The sequence below is a fragment of the Camellia sinensis genome, chromosome 9, assembly GCF_055761805.1.
Source record: "Camellia sinensis isolate YWXY chromosome 9, ASM5576180v1, whole genome shotgun sequence".
Lineage (NCBI taxonomy): Eukaryota > Viridiplantae > Streptophyta > Magnoliopsida > Ericales > Theaceae > Camellia > Camellia sinensis.
Window position 1 is genome coordinate 70,990,846 of NC_138969.1, and position 21,622 is coordinate 71,012,467.

Genomic DNA, 21,622 nt, shown 5'->3' on the forward strand with positions numbered 1-21,622 from the left:
ACCGATGAATCATCAAAGAGTCCAAATTTGGCAAATCATTTTTTAAAACAGATTTTTTGAAAGAAGTGCCAAACATGGACTGCTTTGTCAGATACAAAATCGCCACCTAAATATTTTATTTTGGAAAATTTAGGAAACCCTGACACGTTGCCTAAGACCACGTGTCCGTCATCACCAAAGTTGCCTCGGCTCGGAAACTTGGGTACAATTGGGGAAGGTCACTTCGTGAGCACCCCCGCTCGCCCGATCAAAGATCAGCCTCTACTAACCATGATATCGAGTTTTGAAAACATTATGCATTCTTATTCCGATTAATTAGCTAGAATTACTATGTGATGCGCACAACACAAAAGTATAGACTAGATCGCCTAATTTGGAACAAAGCATTGCATATCTGCCCATTTGAAAGACAATTTGAAATTTTGCTACTCGCAAGTAGGCTAAAACACGGATTTCAACAAGTTGTTCCAACTCAAACAATCCAACCTTCACCCACAGGCATTCAGGCAGTTTATCACATAAGCATATAGCCACATGGTAAGCATGCTGTCATGTTAACATTCACATTTATGCGAGATGCTAAAGCACAAATACTTACATCGTACTCCGTGCTAAAACAGAGAACTCGTTAGCAATCATGCATGATCCAAGTCCATGTTAAGTGCCTAATGTATCACATACAGAATGCAGTCTAGAATAGGCTTGGCTAATCCTAGGACGGCATGTGAAATGCAACAGATAACACGTATTCAAGTTAGATTTGAAATACTATGCAGTTAATATGATGCGCCGAGCCCGGTGCATGCAATACAGATGAATAAATGCACGCATGCATAAGGTATGCTAATTGAAATATGCCCTAAATCTAACCATTATAAGTGGCTAAATAAAAAGGAGAAAGAAATGGGGTTGGAAGACATGCATCACACACATGCACACTTATTACAATTGCGCCCTCGCTCGGAGGGTCCGAATGAATAATACAAGCCACCTAATTAACTAGCTAACGAGCTAATTAATTATTACAGAACCAAATTGAATAACTAGCTACAACTAATTATTACACAACTTAATTAATTAACGAATTAATTAACTAATTAATGAATGACAACAAGCAGGTAGGGAAAGCAGTAAACGGTGCTATTCCAGCTCTGTTTGAAGAAGGGAGGCATGCATGCTCACTTCGGTTCTTCGCCTCGAAACGCCTTCCGGTTGCTCTTTAGAGGCTCTGTTTGCAGGGTGTCTTCCAGCGCTTGTTGCTGGACCTTACCAAAACACTGCAGGGGAAGTCACCAGTGGCCTGCCGGCCATGGAAGGATCACTGCTGGCCAAAGGTGGTCCATTGCCGGCCAAGGGTGGCACACTGCCGGCCATCAGTGACAGCCTGCCGGCCACTGGTGTGCTGTGACACCAAACTGCAACGAAGCACAAAATAGAGAAAATGGAGGGTTTCCTAAGGACATGTACGCACCATGGCACTCCAAATCACCTCAAAACATCAAGGGAGAGGCCTAGTCAGAGCCACGACCATCAATCACGCATCCCGATGCATGATGGCCAAAGATCCAACTTGTGCCAATCAATATGAAAATGAATGCACAAATAAAGCAAGTAAAGCCTAGAACTCTATCACGAATCATCAAGAGCTTCGGCGACCGAGAATTGAGACACGTTCCATCACTTGAAGTATGAAACGCCCCTCGTTCCTCGTGCTCGTATTAACACTTAATCCAAGCAATGCAACACATAAGCATGGCAAACATGCAACATGACCTAAATGTGCAAACATGCAACTAAACCAAGCATGCAACAAGCATATAAGCATGATGTGAGGTGATGACCTTGGACAACATGACAAAATACAACATGAACATGTGAGCATGCAAGGTATGCAAAGCTAAACAAGTATGCGACAACATACGAAATGAAACAAGCATGCGACAACATGGTAAGATGGGCTTACACCAAAGATGGACGGCTCTCAACTAGGTCCAAATCAGTAGCCAAAGCGATGATTTAAGCCAAACAACCCACTCAAGCATGCAAAATGCGAAAGGTTCATCAAAGGGGCATAAAAGGGCAACTCTCAAAAGTGCCTAAGAAGTGACAAATGTGCAAGTGTAACAACACTATATGCACTGAAATGAGATGATAAATGATGCCAAATCATTTAAATAGCTCAAGGATAACATGCGCGAATCACCGAAACACAAAGCTTGCAAGGCCAATTACACTAAAGCTACACAAAGCATGAAAGATATGGGAAGGGCAACCCAAAACAGTCCTAGTACATGTTGATGTGAGACTAAAACATGCAAGGAAGTAAGCCAAAGCAAGCTAGCATAAAATGCTAAAACATAGGACATGCAGGGCTACAAGAGAGGCAATGCACTACACCTATGAGAACCAATCATGGCATGACTTGGGTAACCAAAAACAGAGTTACATCATGGTATATTAGGACCCAAAATGTACTGAAATGATGAGCCAAAGACTTAGGCTAAGTGGCATGCGCAAAAGTCCATTCTTGAGGCATAAAGCATAAGCTATACAAAGCATTCAAGGCATGTCAAATGCAAGTGTATGACAACATTTCATGGACTGAAATAACATATGGAATGAGGTAAAAGCATGCAAACATCACATGTATGGCATGGTAGGGGCCTCAAAACCCAAGACTAGCCTAAGAATTTACACTATAGCTATACAAAGCATGAGTGGTATGGACATGGCAGCCCAAAACAGTCCTAACATAGTCCTAGAACACTTCAAAATAAGCATAAAATCAAGTTTGAGCAAAGCCAAAATATGCTAGTATGATGAGTCAAAACATCATGCACAAAGGGGCTAGTAAACATGATTTGTTCTACACCTATATGGAGCATGCAAAGGATGATTAAACCAACTATGGATAGGGTCATATCATGCCAAATGATGACCAAATACATGCTGAAATGTAAACCAAACAAGCTAAAATGACATGGCATGGCATGGATCATATGAAGCTAGTTTAGGGGATTTACACTACAAGTGCATCATGCAAGCATGGAGTAACAAAACCAACCCAAAACGGGTTCATGGCATGATAAAACATCACCAAAAATGAACTGAAATGGACTCAACAAAAGCCAAGCACACATGCTACTTTGATGAGCTATGGATGGAGTTACACTACACATGCTAGATGCAAGCAAGACATGACCAAACCAGCCTTGGACAGGGCCAAGGCAGGTCCTAGAATTCACAAAAATAGGCCTGAACCAAGCCTCAAAAATGCATGGAGGGATGGTCCTTTGGAAGGCCAAAAATGCAAGCAAAGAGGAACACAAAGAGAGGGGACTACCCCCTCTGATTTAGGACCTCAAAACCACACCTCTACTACCAAAATCCCACTGGATTTCAGTGGTAGGAAGGCCAAACCAAGATTAGCTCAGAGGCCTCAAGCTATGGCTTAAAACAAAGCCAAACAAAGCATGCAAGGGGGCTACACACCCCAAACAGCAAAATGACCTTAACCAAACTTTAAAAGAACTTAAAAACAAGACTTTTTTCAGTTATAAGCAAAGCCTAAATCAATATGCAAAGAGGGCTAAAGCAAGGTACAAAAAAGTACAAAAATGGAGGAAATGCTCACCCTTGAAGACCCTCTTCGAAACCAGCAATTTCAGGGGGTGGAAGCTTGCTTTTAGACCTCAAGAAGACCTCCCAAGAAGCTTGGTTCAATGGTGGTGGTGTATCTCTAAGGGTTGTAGTGTAAAAGTGCAAGGAAATCCAACTTCAAGGCACAAAACTCCAACAATATAGAGAGAAAGGGAATTTTTGCTTTCCAAAACTCAGAACCCCTGATATAGAGGAAGCCCTCTTGCTTATATAGAAGAAGGCAATGCAAAGCTTCTTCAAGAAGATTTGCAAGAGTTCCATCCCTCCATACACGTGTATAGAGGGGAGATAACAAAAATCCAGCTGGCTCAAAAGATCTGGAAGAAAACCAGCTGAGACAGGGGGGGTGTCGGCCATCATCAATGGCCGGCAGTGGCTCACTGATGGCCGGCAGGGCTTCACCAGTGGCCGGTAGGAGCAAAGCAATGGCCGGCAGTTTCAGGCCATGGCTGGCAGTGCACCAAAAGGGTCACTCTGAAAGGACCTAGCCAGGGTCCAAAAATGGGGCAGAAAGGATACAAGGTCCGGGAAGCTCGAATCAGTGACGTTCCGCCGCGACAGTCGAGTACTCGGCGAGCAGTCGAACTAGTTGTTGGGTGTACTTGCAAGCACAACCAAGTCCTGAGGACGGTCAAAAATGGAATGTCTACAGGTGGCTAATATTCTTCATGGGACTTGGAAGGTCAGAACTTCTTTCATTATCTCTTCATGGGGTGACAATACCTTTCTATTCAACTTTAAAGATAAAGAGGACTTGTGATGGGTTATTATGTTTGGGAACCTAGGAGAGAAAAGAAAAGAAAGGATTCCTTAAATTATAAGAGTGAAGAAAAGAAAAGAAAAGAAAAGAAATGATTGTGATTTCTCTCCTTTTTGTTTGGATAAAGAAGAAATAAAAGAAAAGAAATGATTGTGATTTCTCTTATTCTTGTTTGGTTAGATTTCATTGAGAGAAAAGAAAAGAAATCATTTTATGTTATATTACTAAAATAACCTTTTATATTTTCAATCATTTTGTTTCTTTTATTTTTATAGGGACAAAATTGGTATTATGAAAATAATGGTTTCTTTTCTCTTCCAATCTCTCCACTTTTGGGAAGATTGAAAATGAGGCTTATAAGAGAAATGAGTTTCTCTCAATTTCTCTCTATTTCTTTCCATTTCTCTCCATTTAGGTTATCCAAACAAGTAAGAGAAATACATATCTCTCCATTTCTTTTCTTTTCTCTCCAAATCACTCAATCCAAACATATAGTCTATCATGGGTAATCTACTTGTTCTCAAACCTCTTGTACTTGGCACCCCGATTACCAATCTGAAGTTTATTTGAAGCCCCTTTTGGGTCCAAGTTCATGGTCTTCCTCTAGAGAAGTTAACCAAGAATAATGAGGAGACCATTGGGAAGAAGATTGTGTGACTCATCAAAGTAGAAGCTCACTGTGATGGTCTTCTCCTATATAGGAATTTTCCGAGGATTCGAGTGGAGTTAGATATCACAAAACTCATTCCTAGAGGTTTCAATCTCCACCAAGGCAAAACTTACTCGAGAGGTAAAGAAGCTCCATGGATTTCGTTCAAATTGAAAAGCTTTCTGACGTCTGTTTCGATTGTGGGCAGATTGGTCATGATCGGAATTGTTGCAAGTTTGTGTCCAGAGAAGAGGAAAGGAATTCTAAATATAGGCCTTATCTCTAAACTAAGACTATACGTAGTACTGGACTCCCAGTAGACTAGTATCGGAGAAAAGCAGACGAAATCGAGGAAAGGGTTAGCCCTCTTCTCTAATGACTCTTTCCGTCAGAGCAACAGTCGATGGAGCCGAGGACGAGGACCAAGTCTTCAAGTGTGAATATGGTGCATGAGGTTCATACTAGTAAAGGTGTAGTGAAAACAAAGGCGCATGCCCATATATGTTTTGATTTTCGTACTAAATAGGCGACAGCGGGATTGGGTGGTACAGCGGGGACTCTTGGGGCCAGCACAATAGTCCAGAAATCTCTGTTGGTAGGTAGGGTGAAGGGAAAAGACAAAGCTGGGTGGCGGAATAGTTGGGCCCGCCCATGAACTGGAGGAAGAAGAAATGAACCAACCCGAGGTAAATATTGATCTAACTTCTTATGGGCCATCCTATTCCCTTGAGCCTCATTATTTTGTAATAGAACCCCCTGAAAGTGTCCAAGCTCTCTCTACACAAAAGGCTCTTTTGCCCACTTTTGATAGATTGATTAGTATAGAAGAGCTAAGCTCATTTTCTAGCCCAATTTGTTTGGACCTAAAAACTCTGGTGGTTGATGAATGTATCTCTGCAGTCTTTCATAACCTATCCATTAAATGCAAGACCGAAGACGAGGTTGATGGTGCTGACTCTAAAAGTGAATTAATCAAAGGTGTCAACTCATTTGGTATTTCCAATAGAGCAAACCTCCTAAAAATTGCTACTATTACTTCTCATTCTCCCTTACACTATGTTTGGGAACCTAGATGAGAAAAGAAAAGAAAAGATTACTTAAGTTATAAGAGAAAATAAAAGAAAAGAAATGATTGTGATTTCTCTCCTTTTTGTTTGGATAAAGAAGAAATAAAAGAAAAGAAATGATTGTGATTTCTCTTATTCTTGTTTGGTTAGATTTCATTAAGAGAAAAGAAAAGAAATTATTTTATGTTATATTACTAAAATAATCTTTTTATATTTTCAATCATTTTGTTTCTTTTATTTTTATAGGGACAAAATTGGTATTATGAAAATAATAGTTTCTTTTCTCTCCCAATCTCTCCACTTTTGGAAAGATTGAAAATGAGACTTATAAGATAAATGAGTTTCTCTCAATTTCTCTCTATTTGTTCCAATTTCTCTCCACTTAAGTTATCCAAGCAAATAAAAGAAATACATATCTCTCAATTTCTTTTCTTTTCTCTCCAAATCACTCAATCCAAATATAGCGTTAGTTGGATTCTCCCATGCGAGTTCTAGGTCTTTTTGTCGAGGAAGAGAAATGAAGGCCATAGGGAGGAATCAGCAAAATAAATCACAAATCTTTTCGATGATTAGGTAGTAACGAGATCTAATTCGCAGCTTGAATCTATTTTTGAAGTCCTTCCCTCTACTGTTCCTTTTGATGAATACTGCTCGCAAGTCCCAAGTTCCTACCCAAAAGGGGTATCACAGGAGCAAAATGAAAGGGCTTTGGTGGCTGGCCCCAATCAACCACGCCCTCCATGCTAATCCTCAGCCAGAACTGTCAGGGCTAGGCCAACCTCTGACAGTCCAAATCCTCTGAGGGTTGGTGTCAAGCCATTAGCCCACGGTGGTTTTCCTCATGGAGACGAAAAATAAATTGGCAAAAATGGATAGAATCCGAATGAGGCTTTTGTTCACAAATTTGTGTTATGTTGAACCTGTAAGGCTCTCAGGTGATTTGGCACTTTGGTGGACTAATGCTATACAGATTGACATTCGGTATAAATCAAAAAACTTGATTAGAGGGGTTATATCTCCACTTGATAAGCCCACCAGTTGGGCTGCCTCTTTTGTGTACACCCCCCTGTAGACGTCCCCGAACGCCCCGGGAGGAACGAGCTCCCGTTCTGTTCATATTGGGGTCACTACAGCTCAGGACTCTCAAATTGTCATGGTTCTAAGTCTGAACCAAAGAGTCCAAATCCGGCAAATCGTTTTGAGAAAACAGTTTTTGAAAGAAGTGCCAAACATGGACTGCTTTGCCAGATACAGAGTCGCCACCTAAATGTTTTTTTAATGGGAAATTTAGGAAACCCTGACTCGGTGCCAAAGGCCACGTGTCCGTCATCACCAAAGTTACCTCGGCTCGGGAACTTGGGTACGATTGGGGAAGGTCACTTCGTGAGCACCCCCGCTCGCCCGATCAAAGATCGGCCTCTACTAACCGTGATATCTATTTTTGAAAACTTTGTGTGTCCTTATTCCGGTTATTAGCCTAGGTTACTATGTGATGCACACAGCATATAAGTATAGACTGGGTTGCCCGAATTGGAACAAAACATTTCATGCTTGTTTATTTGAAAGATGGTTTGTTACTCGCAAGTAGGCTTAAAATGCAGATTTTGCCACCCGCAGGTGGGCTTGGAAAAGATGGTTTTGCCACTATCCAGTGGGCTTAAAACAAACAGTTGATGATTTATTCCAATCTAAGTAACCCAACCTTCACCCACAGGCATTCAGGCAGTTATATCATATAAGCACATAGCCTTATGGTAAGCATGCTATTCATGGCAGCCACTCACACGCATGCAAGGATGCTAAAGCATAAAACTCACCGGTACTCCAAGCCAAACAGAATTTACATTAGAAATCATGCATGATCCTAAGTATACAGAAATGCCTAATGCAACATATGCAAAATGCAACTATAGTAGGCTCGGCTATTCTAAGATGGCATATGAAATGCTACAACTATCATGTATTCAATTTGGAATTGAAAGTACAGTGCAGTTAGTATGATGTGCCGAGCCCGGTGCATGCAAAACAGATGAATGATGCAAACATGCTGTCATACTGTATGCTAATTTAAACATGCCCTAATCTAACCATTAAATAAAAGGGAGAAAGACGTGGGGTTGGAAGACATACAACACACACACGCACACTTATTACAGTTGTGCCCTCGCACAGGGGGTCCAAATAAATAATACAGTCCCAAATAAAAGAATATTACAGTCCAAATATTACAGTCCGAATAATATACAAATTCCTAATTAATTAACAAATTAACTAAGAAAATAAATAAAACTGGCATGCAAGCCAGGGACTGCCTTGCTTCTGATGGATGATGCATGTCCGGGTTGTCTTGCGCGAAAATCTACTGGGATGCCCCAATTAGCCTCTGTTTTGTGGGCTTTCTTGGAAAGCGTGCCAAGCCCCGAAAAGTTGCTGATTCTTCATTTTGCTGCAACAGAGAGCAGGAGAGGGGCATAGCAATGTATTTTCACAAGTATATGCATGCCTCGATCCTCGTGCCACCAATCACGCATATCGATGCATGATGGCAGAGGAGTCGAAATGTGCAACTCAATATGGGATGAATGCACATATAAACACAACAAGAACCTAACTCCATCATGGATGATCCGGAGTGTCGGTGACTAGGGAATTGAGACACGTTCCGTCACTCGGAGTAGGAAACGCACCTCGTTTCCCGTGTCCGGGCTAACTCCTATCCCGAACACGATACAATATGCATGACATGCATGAATGCAACTAAGATATAATCCTAACATACACAATGCTATGGAATGACATGCCTCGAAATGCGTGCACACGGGTACGCAAATCGAGAAAATACATGAATGCGATCTAAGATACAATCTAGTATGCACTATGCTGTGAAAATAAGATGCCTCGAGATGCGTGCACATGGGCACGCAAACCGAGACAATGGCATACGCAATGCAATAGGGCTAAAATGGCATATAGAATGCAACATGGACTTATACTAACATGAGAGAGCCTCAGCCACACTCACATAAGAGGCCGGTGGATGAAAATGAAGTGCCTCGAAATGCGTGCACACGGGCACGCAAATCGAGGCAATGGCATACGCAATGCAATATGGCTAAAATGGCATGGAAAACGCAACATGGACTTATACTAACATGAGAGAGCCTCAGCCACACTCACATAAGAAGCCGATGGATGAAAATGAAGTGCCTCGAAATGCGTGCACACGGGCACGCAAACCGAGGCAATGGCATACGCAATGCAATATGGCTAAAATGGCATGGAAAATGCAACATGGACTTATACTAACATGAGAGAGCCTCAGCCACACTCACATAAGAAGCCGATGGATGAAAATGAAGTGCCTCGAAATGCGTGCACACGGACACGCAAACCGAGGCAATGGCATACGCAATGCAATAGGGCTAAAATGGCATATAGAATGCAACATGGACTTATACTAACATGAGAGAGCCTCATCCACACTCACATAAGAAGCCGATGGATGAAAATGAAGTGCCTCAAAATGCGAGCACACGGGCACGCAAATCGAGGCAATGGCATATGCAATGCAATGGCATGGAAAATGATATGCAAACATGCTAATGGGATTTCAGCACTGAAAAGTGGGGGAAAACAGCCCCGAAATGAGGCGAAAACACACCCGATGCATGGAATAGTCCCGAAACATGAATTTTGGGACCCGAAATGGCCTATAGCTATACCAAACATGCACAATATGGATATGCTATGAATAGACAGTAGCAAGGCAGCCCCAAAATAAGCATTTTTACAGTTCAAAGCATGGCCAAACAGCTAACAAAAACAGGGCAAAACTAGCATGCAAAAATGGCCCTAAACATGAGATTATGAAGCAACTCACAGCTGCTAACTCCAAATAGGTTAGGGCCCTTCAACAACATTGAAGAGGGGCCACAAATAAGCCACTTTACAGAACTATAAAAATCCTAAAAACAAACATAGATATGGCTAAGCTCTTATGCAAGAAAAAGGGACAAAAGGTGGCCAAAGAGGCAAGTGGTATATGCAAAGCCCAAACTGAAAAATTCCCTTCTACAACATTGAAGAGGGACCAAAAATATGCATATTTAAAGAACTGTAAAAACCCCAAAACAGTATACAAACATGCTAGAAATGCAATGCAAAATGAGGCTCAAAAGTGGCTATAACACAAAGTATACAAAATATTCATCAAAAAGCCAAAGACCCTTGATGAAACATGAAGAATTGGCCAAAATAAGACTATTTTTAGTTCTGTAAAAAGGCCAAAAACCGAAGCATAATAGGCTACCAAAGCATGCAAGAAAATAGCATTCAAGGAAGATATTGAAGCAAGTGCAAGATGGGGGGCTCAAACAGGGTTGAGCCCTTAAGAAAAAGTGAAAAAGAGCTCAAAATAAGGCCACTTTCAGTTAGGGCCGGAGCTCAAAACAATAAGCATGTATGGCTAAGAAATGTTGCAAAATTAAGCTCAAAAGAGGGGAAATAGGACTTACCTTTGAAGACAAGTCTTGGATGCTTCTTGGCTTGAGTTTGCAGCACCCTTAGGCCTTGGAGAACACCTTCAAACTTCTGGAATGGAGGATGGAAGGGTGGGGGTTGGTGGTGTAGAAGAAATGGTGGTGTTGGACTTGGAGATTTTCAAGGAAATGAGAGAGATGGAGGAGGATTTGTGTATCAAGGCTTGAAGACTAATTTTTCTAACCCCTAAAACCAATGCTTGCAGCTGGTTATAAGGACCAAAAGGAGGGGGAGCATGGAAGGAAAGGGTGGGGGAAAAGGACCAAGGCTTTCCCCCACAAAATATCCCCCGGATTGAGATATTTTCTGGGGGAAACAGCCATACAGCTGTAAAGTACCAAGCATAAGGAACATGGCCGGCCACCTTTTGGGCTTGCAGGTGGCCGGCCGGCCACCTCCCCTAGCCGGCCGGCTAGGGGTCAAAAAGGTCAACCTGCTTTAGTGGCCGACCACCACAAAAAGGTGGCCTCCCAGGTCTCCCCTTCACAACCCTGTGGTTCGAATTTGGAAACTCTAAAACAAGAGAGAGAACAAGCCATTTTGAGGAGGGGTTCAAAAGGTTCAAATGGAATTAATGGCTGGCCATAAACTTTTAGGGTCCTCCCATGTGTGTACATCACAAATATGTGGTTTGGGGTTGAAGAAAATGGCTCCAAGGTGTTCAACATTGGCTCGGAAGTGAGAAAAACGGGTGTTGGAGGGCGAAAATGGAATATAACTGGTTGCCAAGATAATTGCTGGCCTTCCACCCTCCAGTAACCTTCCTGGTGATGAAACAGAGGCACCCGCCAAAAATGAACGAAAACCGATGCAAAACGAATGCTCGGGGGCCAAAACACGCAGTTCGGGGTCCCGAAAACGGGCTGTTAAGCACCGAAAGTGGCATTCGGCCACGAAGTGGGTTTCTCAGACCCCAGTGTCCCTTGAAAGGGAGAAAATAAGATGTATGCCAAAATTTAGAGCAAACGGAGATGGTTAAGCGGTCCCGAACCGAGGCACACGGCCAACGGTCCCGAAAAACCGGAAACCGGGCTCCGAAATGGGCAAAATGGCCTACAACCACCAAATGTAGCCCATGGCCACTGAGAGATGGTCTACGGGACCTCTCCCTCCCCTCAAGAAAAGAAACAGAGAAAACTGAGCCTAGTTCGCAAACCGAGGCAAGGCACAGAAGAGGGTTCGGAAGTCCGGAGGCAGGGCTCACGGCCGCGACTCTGAAACTTCTGAACGAGCACATTATGCAACATCACCAAGCACTCAATCGGTGACGTCTGAGTCTTAAGGTCGGTCAAAAATGGGGTGTCTACACCCCCTTAAAGAATGCTCTTCTTTTTTTTTTTTTTTTTTTTTTTTAAAGGGAAATCCTCCAACCCTCCTGCAGGTCCAAGGCAGCGCCCCATGAGAAGATCACCAGGGTGTCCTGTTGTTCGTTCCGAGTAAGAGACTATAACCTGGAAGCTTGTCCTGACCTTCCAAGGCAAGCTTCGATTAAGTTAGGACTCGCACAGTGGGGGAGCATTAAAGCCACACCAAGTAGCTGATTAGGCATCCTTGAGGTACAACCTCCTAACCAACCTTGCTTCGCCCAGGAGATTGGCCCAATGGGGGAATTGAACTTGTGACCTTGGGGCTTAAACCCCAAGGCCTTATCACAATCCCACAACCCCTTGGGTTATTAAAGAATGCTTTACAAATCCTTTTGGACATAATTTAGGAGAATGGCCTCTAAATCTCACTACCTGTGGTTATGTATTGATGACTTAAACGAAATTGGTGCCATGTCAGAGAAACAAGAAGGTACAGAGTGTCGATTGAGTCAGTTCCAATTTTTCTAAGCGTTATTATCTGATTACAAACAGATGGATTTAGAATTTAAAGGCCCTCCTTAAATAACCAGGTGGGTGTTGACAATATCCGCAAGGGGCTAGATAGAGCTATTGCTACGGTTGATTGGAGAACTTTGTATCCTTGTGCACAAGTGTTTCATGAAGTACAATTTGGTTCGGATCACCGCCTTTTAATCCTCAATTCTTGTGTCCCCCTCAAGAGGGTTCCCAGGATCTTCAAGTTCGAAACTATGTGGACTTCTAGTCCATATTCTGTGAGGGTCATTCACTCAAATTAGGGAAAGCCTCATTCAAGTTCTTCAATGTTCTAATTAGTTTCAAAGTTGAAATGTTGCAAAGAGGGCCTCAAGTCCGGGAGTAAAGAAGCTTTCGGGAATAATCATGATCAAATTCAGCATCTCAAAGCCTAATTGGCTTTAACTCAAGCTCGTCCATTGATGAAAGATTCTGCCCAACAACAACACCTTTTGAAGGTAAAATTGGAGAGGGCACTTACTTGAGAGGAGATGTTCTTGCATCAGAGGTCCCAGATCTGATGGTTAAATTACGGTGATAAGAACTCTAAATTCTTTCATGCCCCTATGATTCAACTTCGCCAAAGAAACCAGATTTTGAGATTACAAACTGAGGAAGGGATTTAGCTTAATTCTGAACAAGACATCAACAATCATCTCTTAGAATATTGTTTAGATCTTTTTTCAGAGCAATGGAGCGGGAGATATGGATGGAGCTTTATCGGTGGAGAACCCCTATCCTAACTGATGAGATGAATCACCTGCTAGTTCGACCTATTTGTGATTCAAAAATTGAATCGGCGGCTTACCAGCTTGGAGCAACAAAAGCTCCCTGGTCTTGATGGTTTTCCAGGATGTTTCTATCGAAAATACTGGGTTGAGGTGGGGCCTCAAGTGTGCACGGCTGTTCGTAGCTTTTTTTTGGGGGGGTTATCTTCTCAAAGAGCTTAATCATACAAATTTGGTGTTGATCCTAAAAATGAGTAACCCTTTGAATCTATCTCAATTTAGGAATCTATCTCAAGTTAGGCCCATTAGTTTGTGCAACTTTACTCTTAAAATTATCACCAAGACCCTTGCGAATTGTCTGAAGCAAATTTTGAATTTTTGATCTCTCCAAACTAATTGGCCTTTGTACCGAGCAGAATGATTCTGGACAACTTTGTAGTTGCCCATGAAGCATTTCATTTCTTGAAGCATAAGAAGAAGCGAAATGATGGATCCATGGCTATGAAATTGGATTTCAACAAACCATATGATAGAGTTCAATAGGATTTCTTATTTGAGTTAATGCACATAATTGACTTTCATCCACAATGGATCCAATGGGTCTTTGAATGTGTCACAATGGTGAGTTTTTCCATTTTTGTGAATGGTGAGAAAAAGGGTTGCTTTTAAACCATCCAGAAGGCTGCATTAGGGGGATCCTCTCTTCCCATATTTATTCATTTTTTTTGCTGATGTTTTGTTGAAAATGATTAATAGCAATCTCTATGAGCGGCAGATTCAGGGCCTTCGAATTACTAGACATTGTCCTACTCTCTTATATTTACTTTTTACGGATAACGTCCTGTTATTCCTTAAAGCAGAACAATCAGAGTGTTAGAAAATTCTGAACAACTTGTGCACTAATTGTCAAGCTACAGGTCAGTTGGTAAACTTTGATAAATCAACCGTCCAATTCTCTCCTAATATTCCTCCCTATCTCCTAGTAGCCTACGTGTCCTTTCTAGTCTCAGGGAGACACCGGTGCAGACTAAATATTTGGGTTTACCTACTTTTTGGGGAAGATCAAAGGCAGAAGCATACAACTTTATCACTGAACAAGTGCTATCAAAATTGCAAGGGTGGCAATTTAAATTGATATCTCATGCGAGTCGAGAAACTTTGATTAAAGCTATAGTGCAAGCAATCCCCACATATGCCATGTCTTGCTTCATTTTCTCTAGGAAGTTTTGTGCAAAGCTAAACTCATATATTAGTAAATTTTGGTGGAGAGGTGACCCAAAGGGGAAGGGCATTCAATGGGCAGGTTGGGCCCAAATGACTTTGACAAAATCTAAAAGGGGTCTAAGATTAAGAGATTTCCACAATTTCAATTTAGCTCTGGTTGCTTAGCAAGGGTGGCGGTTGGTGAAATATCCAAACTCCTACTGTGCAAGAATATTTAAGGGTATTTACTTCCTTCATTCCGGGTTTTTGGAAGCCTCTCGAGGTTGGTGTTCATCTTGGGCTTGGGTGAGTTTGATCCAAGGGAAGGAAATTTAGGGAAAAAGGCTTCGTTGGCAAGTTCAAAATGGGGCGTCAATTAATTTTTGGGATGACAAATGGATTCCTACTGGCCAACATTTTAAAGTCTCTTCCTTAAAGCCTCCCTTATGTTCGATCAAAAAGGTAGAGGATGCTATTGATGATACTCACAGGTGTTAGAAGGTTAATGCCTTGAGGAATATTGTTTCAGCAGATGATGTTCAAGCGATTTGTTCCATCCCTATCTTTTTAGCCCACAAAGAGGATGAACAGCTATGGCACATTGATAGGAAGGGCTCTTACTCGGTGAAGTCGGGTTAGAGAGCTTTTAAGGGCCCAATCACCATCTTCTTCTTTCCAACTACCTACAGATTTTTGGAACTTCATTTGGTCTCTAACAATCCCTTCCAAGATTCACCACTTATGGTGGCGGGTTTGCAAAAATGTGCTAGCAAGGAAGGAGAATCTTTTTATAGGAGAAAATGCAGCCCTTCTAACCTATGTCCTATTTGCTGTAAGCAGGTGGAGTCCACAGAGCACATGTTGTTTGGATGTGGTTGGGTCAAGGCAATTTGGTTCGGGAGTGAACTTAATTATAAAGTAGGTTGGTGCTCCATTTCTTCGGTGATCCATTGGATGTGTGCAGTCAAGGAAACCATCAATAGCAAGAAAGACTACATCAGCTTCTTCAGTACAGTTGCTTGGATAGGATGGTTTATTTGGAAGGAACGAAAGCTTGGGCTTTTAATTCCACACCTGTTGACCCTTCTTCAATGTTGCAACGAGTACGTTTGGCTATGGAGGAACACATGATGGCTCTATCTGTATTGGGCACAATCTCATCTTTGGAATCACCTTCCACTAGATTGGGTGTCTAGACTGCCGGTGGGGCTTGCTGCTTATTTGGCACATGTTTTTCTAGTTTTTTGATCTTCTGGTTTGTTTCCTTGTAATTTCCTTTGATCAAAAATAACCAAACCAAACCAAGCCTTAAGTCCCATCAAATGGGGTCGGCTACATGAATCCTTCTTGTCTACGCGGCCCTATCAAAGGCCATTTCATTAGTCAAATTAAGTAGATTCATATCTCTATTTATAACGCTAGTCAACGTTAATCTAGGCCTACCCCGTCCCCTAACACTTTCATCTACCGTTACAGCATCGCATCTCTTCACTACTGCCTCTGTTGGTCTCCGTTGAATATGACGAAACCATCTCAAACGATTCTCTCTCAACTTATCTTCTATTGGTGCTACTCCTACCCATTCCCGAATACACTCATTCCTAATCTTGTCCTGTCTAGTCTTACCACACATCTACCTTAGCATCCTCATCTCAGCCACACTCATCTTATCTACATGTTGTTTCTTGGTTGCCCAACACTCCGTCCCATACAACATAGCTGATCTAATAGCCGTTCTATAAAACTTACCTTTTAGTCTAGTGGGTATTCGTTTATCGCACAATACCCCAGACGCACTTCTCCACTTATGCTATCCCGCCTTAATCCTATGGGCCACATCTACATCAATCTCTCCCGCTGTTGTGATAATCGACCCTAAATAACGAAAATGTTCACTGTTAGGCAGTTCTTGGTTCTCAATCTTCACTTCTCCTCTGCTTTCATTGTTACTGTTACTAAATTTACACTCTATGTACTCTGTCTTAGTTCTGCTTATTCGAAATCCTTTAGATTCAAGAGTTTTTCTCCAAATCTCCAACTTTGTGTTAACTCCTTCTCTAGTCTCATCCACTAACACAATATTGTCTGCAAAAAGCATACACCATGGCACGTCATCCTGAATATTTATCGTCAACTCGTCCATAACTAAAGCAAAAAGATAAGGACTTAAGGTAGATCCTTGGTGTAACCCTACAATGATAGGAAATTCATTTGTCTCTCCAGTTGGAGATCTAATAGTGGTCACCACCCCTTCATACATGTCTCTAATCATGTCAATGTAGCCTTTTGTCATCCCTTTCTTCTCTAACACCCACCATATTATATCTCGGGACACTCTGTCATATGCTTTCTCAAGGTCGATAAACACCATATGAATGTCTCTTTTCTTTTCTTTATACTTTTCTATTACTCTCCTCAAAAGATAGATCGCTTCCATTGTTGACCTACCAGGTATAAACCCAAATTGATTCTCTGACACCTCTGTTATGTCCCGCAATCGACGTTCCATCACCCTCTCCCACACTTTTATTATATGACACATTAGCTTGATTCCTCTATAGTTGTTACAATTCTGGACATCACCTTTATTCTTATAGATTGACACTAAAATACTCTTCCTCCACTCATCTGGCATGTTCCTAGTCAACAAAATTTTGCTAAACAACCTAGTCAACCAAGCAACTCCCTTTTTACCTAAACACTTCCAAGCTTCAATAGGGATATCATCAGGTCGTAAAGCCTTATTTGATTTCATCTTCTTAAGTGCAATCTCCACTTCAAAGTTCCTAATTCTGCGATAGAACCTACAGTCTTGGTTTATCGTATTACTGGTTATTTCTTCCCCTATTGTCGAACTTCCATGTTCCTCATTTAATAGTTTCTCAAAATAATTCTTCCATCTTTCCTTAATCTCATCATCCTTCACCAATACCTTAGAATCCTTACTCTTGATGCACTTTACTTGATTAAAATCTCTTGTTTTCCTCTCCCGTATTTTAGCAAGTTTGTATACCCTCTTCTCTCCCTCCTTACTATCTAGTCTAGTGTATAGGTCATCATAAGCTTTCAACTTAGTCTCTCTTACTACTTTCTTGACCTCCTTATTAGCCAATCTATAGCTCTTAAGGTTTTCCTCAGTTCTATCCTTCTGTCACTTTTTAAAGCACTCTTTTTTTGCCTCTTCCCTCTACCACCAAGTTTCCCTAGAGCTGGGTCTTGTTCCTTTCGACTCTCCAAGCACTTCCCTTGAGATTCTCCTCATACAATTGGCCATCGATTTTCCCATAGTATTAGCATCACCTTCTAAGTCCCAAGTACCTTCCTTATCCATTCGATTCTTAAATATTTTTAGTTTATCCCCTTTTAGGTCCCACCATCTTGTCCTTCGACGCCCACCATCCTTCCTAGCTTGGTATTGCCCTCTAAAACATAAATCTAATACCAAAATCCTATGTTGAGAGACCAGACTCTCTCCAGGAATCACCTTACAATCATTGCATTTTAGGCAGTCCACTTTTCTCACTAAGAAATAATCTATTTGGCTCTTAACTAATCCACTCTTAAAGGTTGTCAAATGCTCCTCCCTCTTCTTATGCATAGTGTTGGCCACCACCAGAAGCCAACGCAAAATCCAAGATTCTCTCTCCAGCCTCAAAAATAAAAAATAAAAATATTCATTTGCACAATTCCAAATGCCTATCCTAACTTTAACCATTAATAATGCACATTAATTAGAAATAATGTAAACTGAATGATTCAAGGTAACCTTAATAGAAAAGTTGTTTGAAGACCCAGTATTTCAAAGATTAAACAGAAGAAAATTAAAACTAAATAAATATTTAGATGGTAAAAAATATATCATTGCAATGAATATGCAGGTTCGTTTGTTTGATAGAGAATGGGATTAAAGTCAGCTGTTTTGCAAAATAAATAAATAAAAAGTGACAAAATTGACAACTGTTTTTTGTTCGTCAAAAGAACTATCACATTAGCAACCCACAACAACTCTGATTACAAATAATCAATTGAAGTGTTCTAATAATAATAATAATAATCAATAGCCTGTTTATTGATTATTATTATCAATTGAAGGAAGTTTGAATTAACCTAGTGAACTTTTTTTTTAATTTTTTTTTATTTGTTGTGATCTGTAGCTCTGTAGCAACATGGGATTAGAATTTCATCATCATTTAACACCTGAATTTCTCTAATATTTTGGTTCTAAGTTTTGTTAAAGAAAAAAGAAATTTAATATGAATTGACGGATTGTTCACATTGAAATTGATTTTAAAATGTAAAGTTTAAATTGATAAAATTAAAAGTTTAGCGTTTATTTTGTTACTAGGATAAAACTATGGGATTTTTTATTATTTATTTTTTTATTTTTATTTTTTTTGAAATTTACCCTATATATTTTATAAATTATTTCGTTTTGTTTTTCTTTTTCTTTCATTTGATAAATGTTAGGACCAAGAATATTAAAATTATTAGAAGGGAATCAAACCCATAACACCTGAAGATAGGAGGATCTTGCTTCCCTCACTCTACATTCTTTCATATTAGGTCAGACAAGCATGAAGATTTGATGAGATTTTTTGAAATTTTAAATTATTGTGTATTCCAAGAAACCGTGGACAGAATTTACAATTATATTAAAAGATAAAAATAAAATAAACACGTGAATCATCACATATATTATCAAATAACAATATTAAAAAGTACAAAAATACATAATTTGCATGGCCATGTGATCGCGTTTTGATTAATATATAGTATAAAATTATAGGGGAAATTACATATACACCTCTCGAGGTTTGGCTAAATTACAAATGCCCCCTGAGGTTTGAGAAATTACGAATTCCCCCCTGAATGCTATATTTGCATAAGAAATTAGGGGGTAATTTGTTATGAAATATAAACCTCAGGGGGCAAATTGTTATAAAAATACAAACCTCAGGGGGCGGGATGTAATTTCCGAAACCTCAGGGGGGTATCTGTAATTTAGCCAAACCTCGAGGGGTGTATATGTAATTATATTAAAGTTGATAATTTTGCATTAGATCCGGTTGTCGTTAATGTTAAGTTGTGTTTGGCAATAGCCAAAGGAGTGTCTCAGTTTTTGGTTTGTTTGGCCGTTTCAAGGTTTTACTAGTTAAAAGTCAACCGTGGCAAACAAACAAACGGTTTCTCAAATGGTAAGCTAAAAAAATCCAAAGACTGAGAAATAGTCTAACCCCTGTACCAATTCAAAGATTTGAACTCTCCAGCCAACCTCTCCCTATATATACACCATGCAACACCTCTCCATTTCAAATCACTCTACACTCTTCAAATCCTATAAACTCATCAATACCCAAATAAGCAACAGGAGATATTCATACACCCAACTCTTTTACCATTCAATAGTTGATAGATTTACCGAGAGATCCAAGCTTCTAAAGACTAAACATGGCCACTTTTCGAGCTTCAAGTTTGATGAGTTCATCATCAATTTCCTCATCTTCGTGTTGCCGAAGAAAAATCATCAGAGCTACTATTAACATGCCAAAGTTCCAGAATAGTACTGTCTCTCTTCCCAACCTCATAACTGGAGATTTGGTGGAGCAATTGAAATTGACAAGTAGTGTTTACACAAACACAACCACTACTCATATTCAAAATCTTCCTAAATCTCCTAGCAATAGTCCCAAGACTTCTCCCAAATATGATTCTAAGGTTTCAGATCCAATGGCGATAGCGAAGCTTTACGCAATCATGGAGGCTGTTGAGGATAGAGTAGAGATGCATAAGAATATTGGAGAGCAGAGAAGCAACTGGAATAGCCTACTCTTCACGTCCATTAATGCAATCACTCTCACAGCTTCAACAATGGCTGGTATTGCAGCTACTAGTGCAAGTGGCAGTGATCCTCTTGCGGCACTCAAGCTCTCTTCCACTTTGCTCTATTTGGCAGCTACTGGGATGTTGTTGATCATGAACAAGATTCAACCATCTCAACTCGCTGAAGAGCAACGAAATGCTGCAAGGCTGTTTAAGCAACTTCGCGAAGAAATCCACACTACGATATCTATTGGAAACCCATCTAACAAAGAAGTTAGGGACACGATGGAGAAAGTTTTGGCACTTGACAAGGCCTACCCTCTTCCTTTACTTGGAGTGATGCTAGACAAATTCCCGGAAAAAATAGAACCAGCCAGGTGGTGGCCTCAACAACGACGAAGACAACCAAAGAGACTTGGAGAGAGAAATGATAGAAATGGTTGGGATGCTAAGTTGGAAAATGAAATGAGAGAAATAGTTGGGGTTTTGAAGAGGAAGGACAAGGCAGACTACCTGAGGTTGGGTGAAATGGCATTGAAACTCAACAAGGTCTTAGCCATTTCTGGACCTTTGCTAACTGGTCTTGCAGCTGTTGGTTCTGCTTTTGTGGGGTCTCCTAGCCATGGATCATGGGCTGTGGTGCTTGGAGTTGTTGCCGGTGCATTGTCGAGCATTGTCAACACATTAGAGCATGGTGGGCAAATTGGGATGGTGTTTGAGTTGTATAGAAGCAATGCTGGTTTCTTTAAGCTCATGGAAGAGTCTATTGAATCAAATTTGAAAGAAAGAGAAGTTGAGAGAAGAGAGAATGGAGAATTGTTCGAAATGAAGGTGGCTTTACAGCTGGGAAGAAGCTTATCAGAGCTGAAGGATCTTGTTGCTTCGTCTACAATGAAAGGGGAAGCCATGGAAGAGTTTGCAAGCAAACTTTTCTAATTTTTTTTCCCCCACATCTTTGTAATATATTTAACACTAACTTTAGTTGTTTGTAGTTTTGTCTGTGACTGTTAATTAACTCCGTTCATTTATTCAATGTAAATAGATGATAATGGACATATATTTTCAAGAGAAGATCGCTGCCTCATATCACCTCTTTTTTGTTATTTTGGGCAAAATTTCATTTTATCCTTGTCATTTAGTCCTTGAACACTTCGTCCCTTGTTTTTTAAAAATATATGACTCAAATTAAGTTTAGTAATCAAAGCAAAAGTTGCAACTTTGGTCGTTATAATTTATCACTTCTGTTAATTTGGATGATGCAGTTTCAATTGTGTTAAATATAATACAACCTGAGTTGGTTTCAAGCCGAGGTTGTTAGCCTTGATTTCTCTGTT

The 21,622-nt window shown here is 40.6% G+C and overlaps 1 pseudogene across 1 annotated transcript; it reads left to right on the forward strand.

The window, feature by feature from the left end:
• The first annotated feature begins 19,785 nt into the window (after positions 1 to 19,785).
• LOC114258393 (putative F-box protein At4g22030 pseudogene) lies at positions 19,786 to 21,359 on the forward strand (annotated as a pseudogene). The gene has a single exon (XR_014339955.1). The product of XR_014339955.1 is annotated as a putative F-box protein At4g22030 pseudogene (transcript).
• Positions 21,360 to 21,622: the final 263 nt, after the last annotated feature.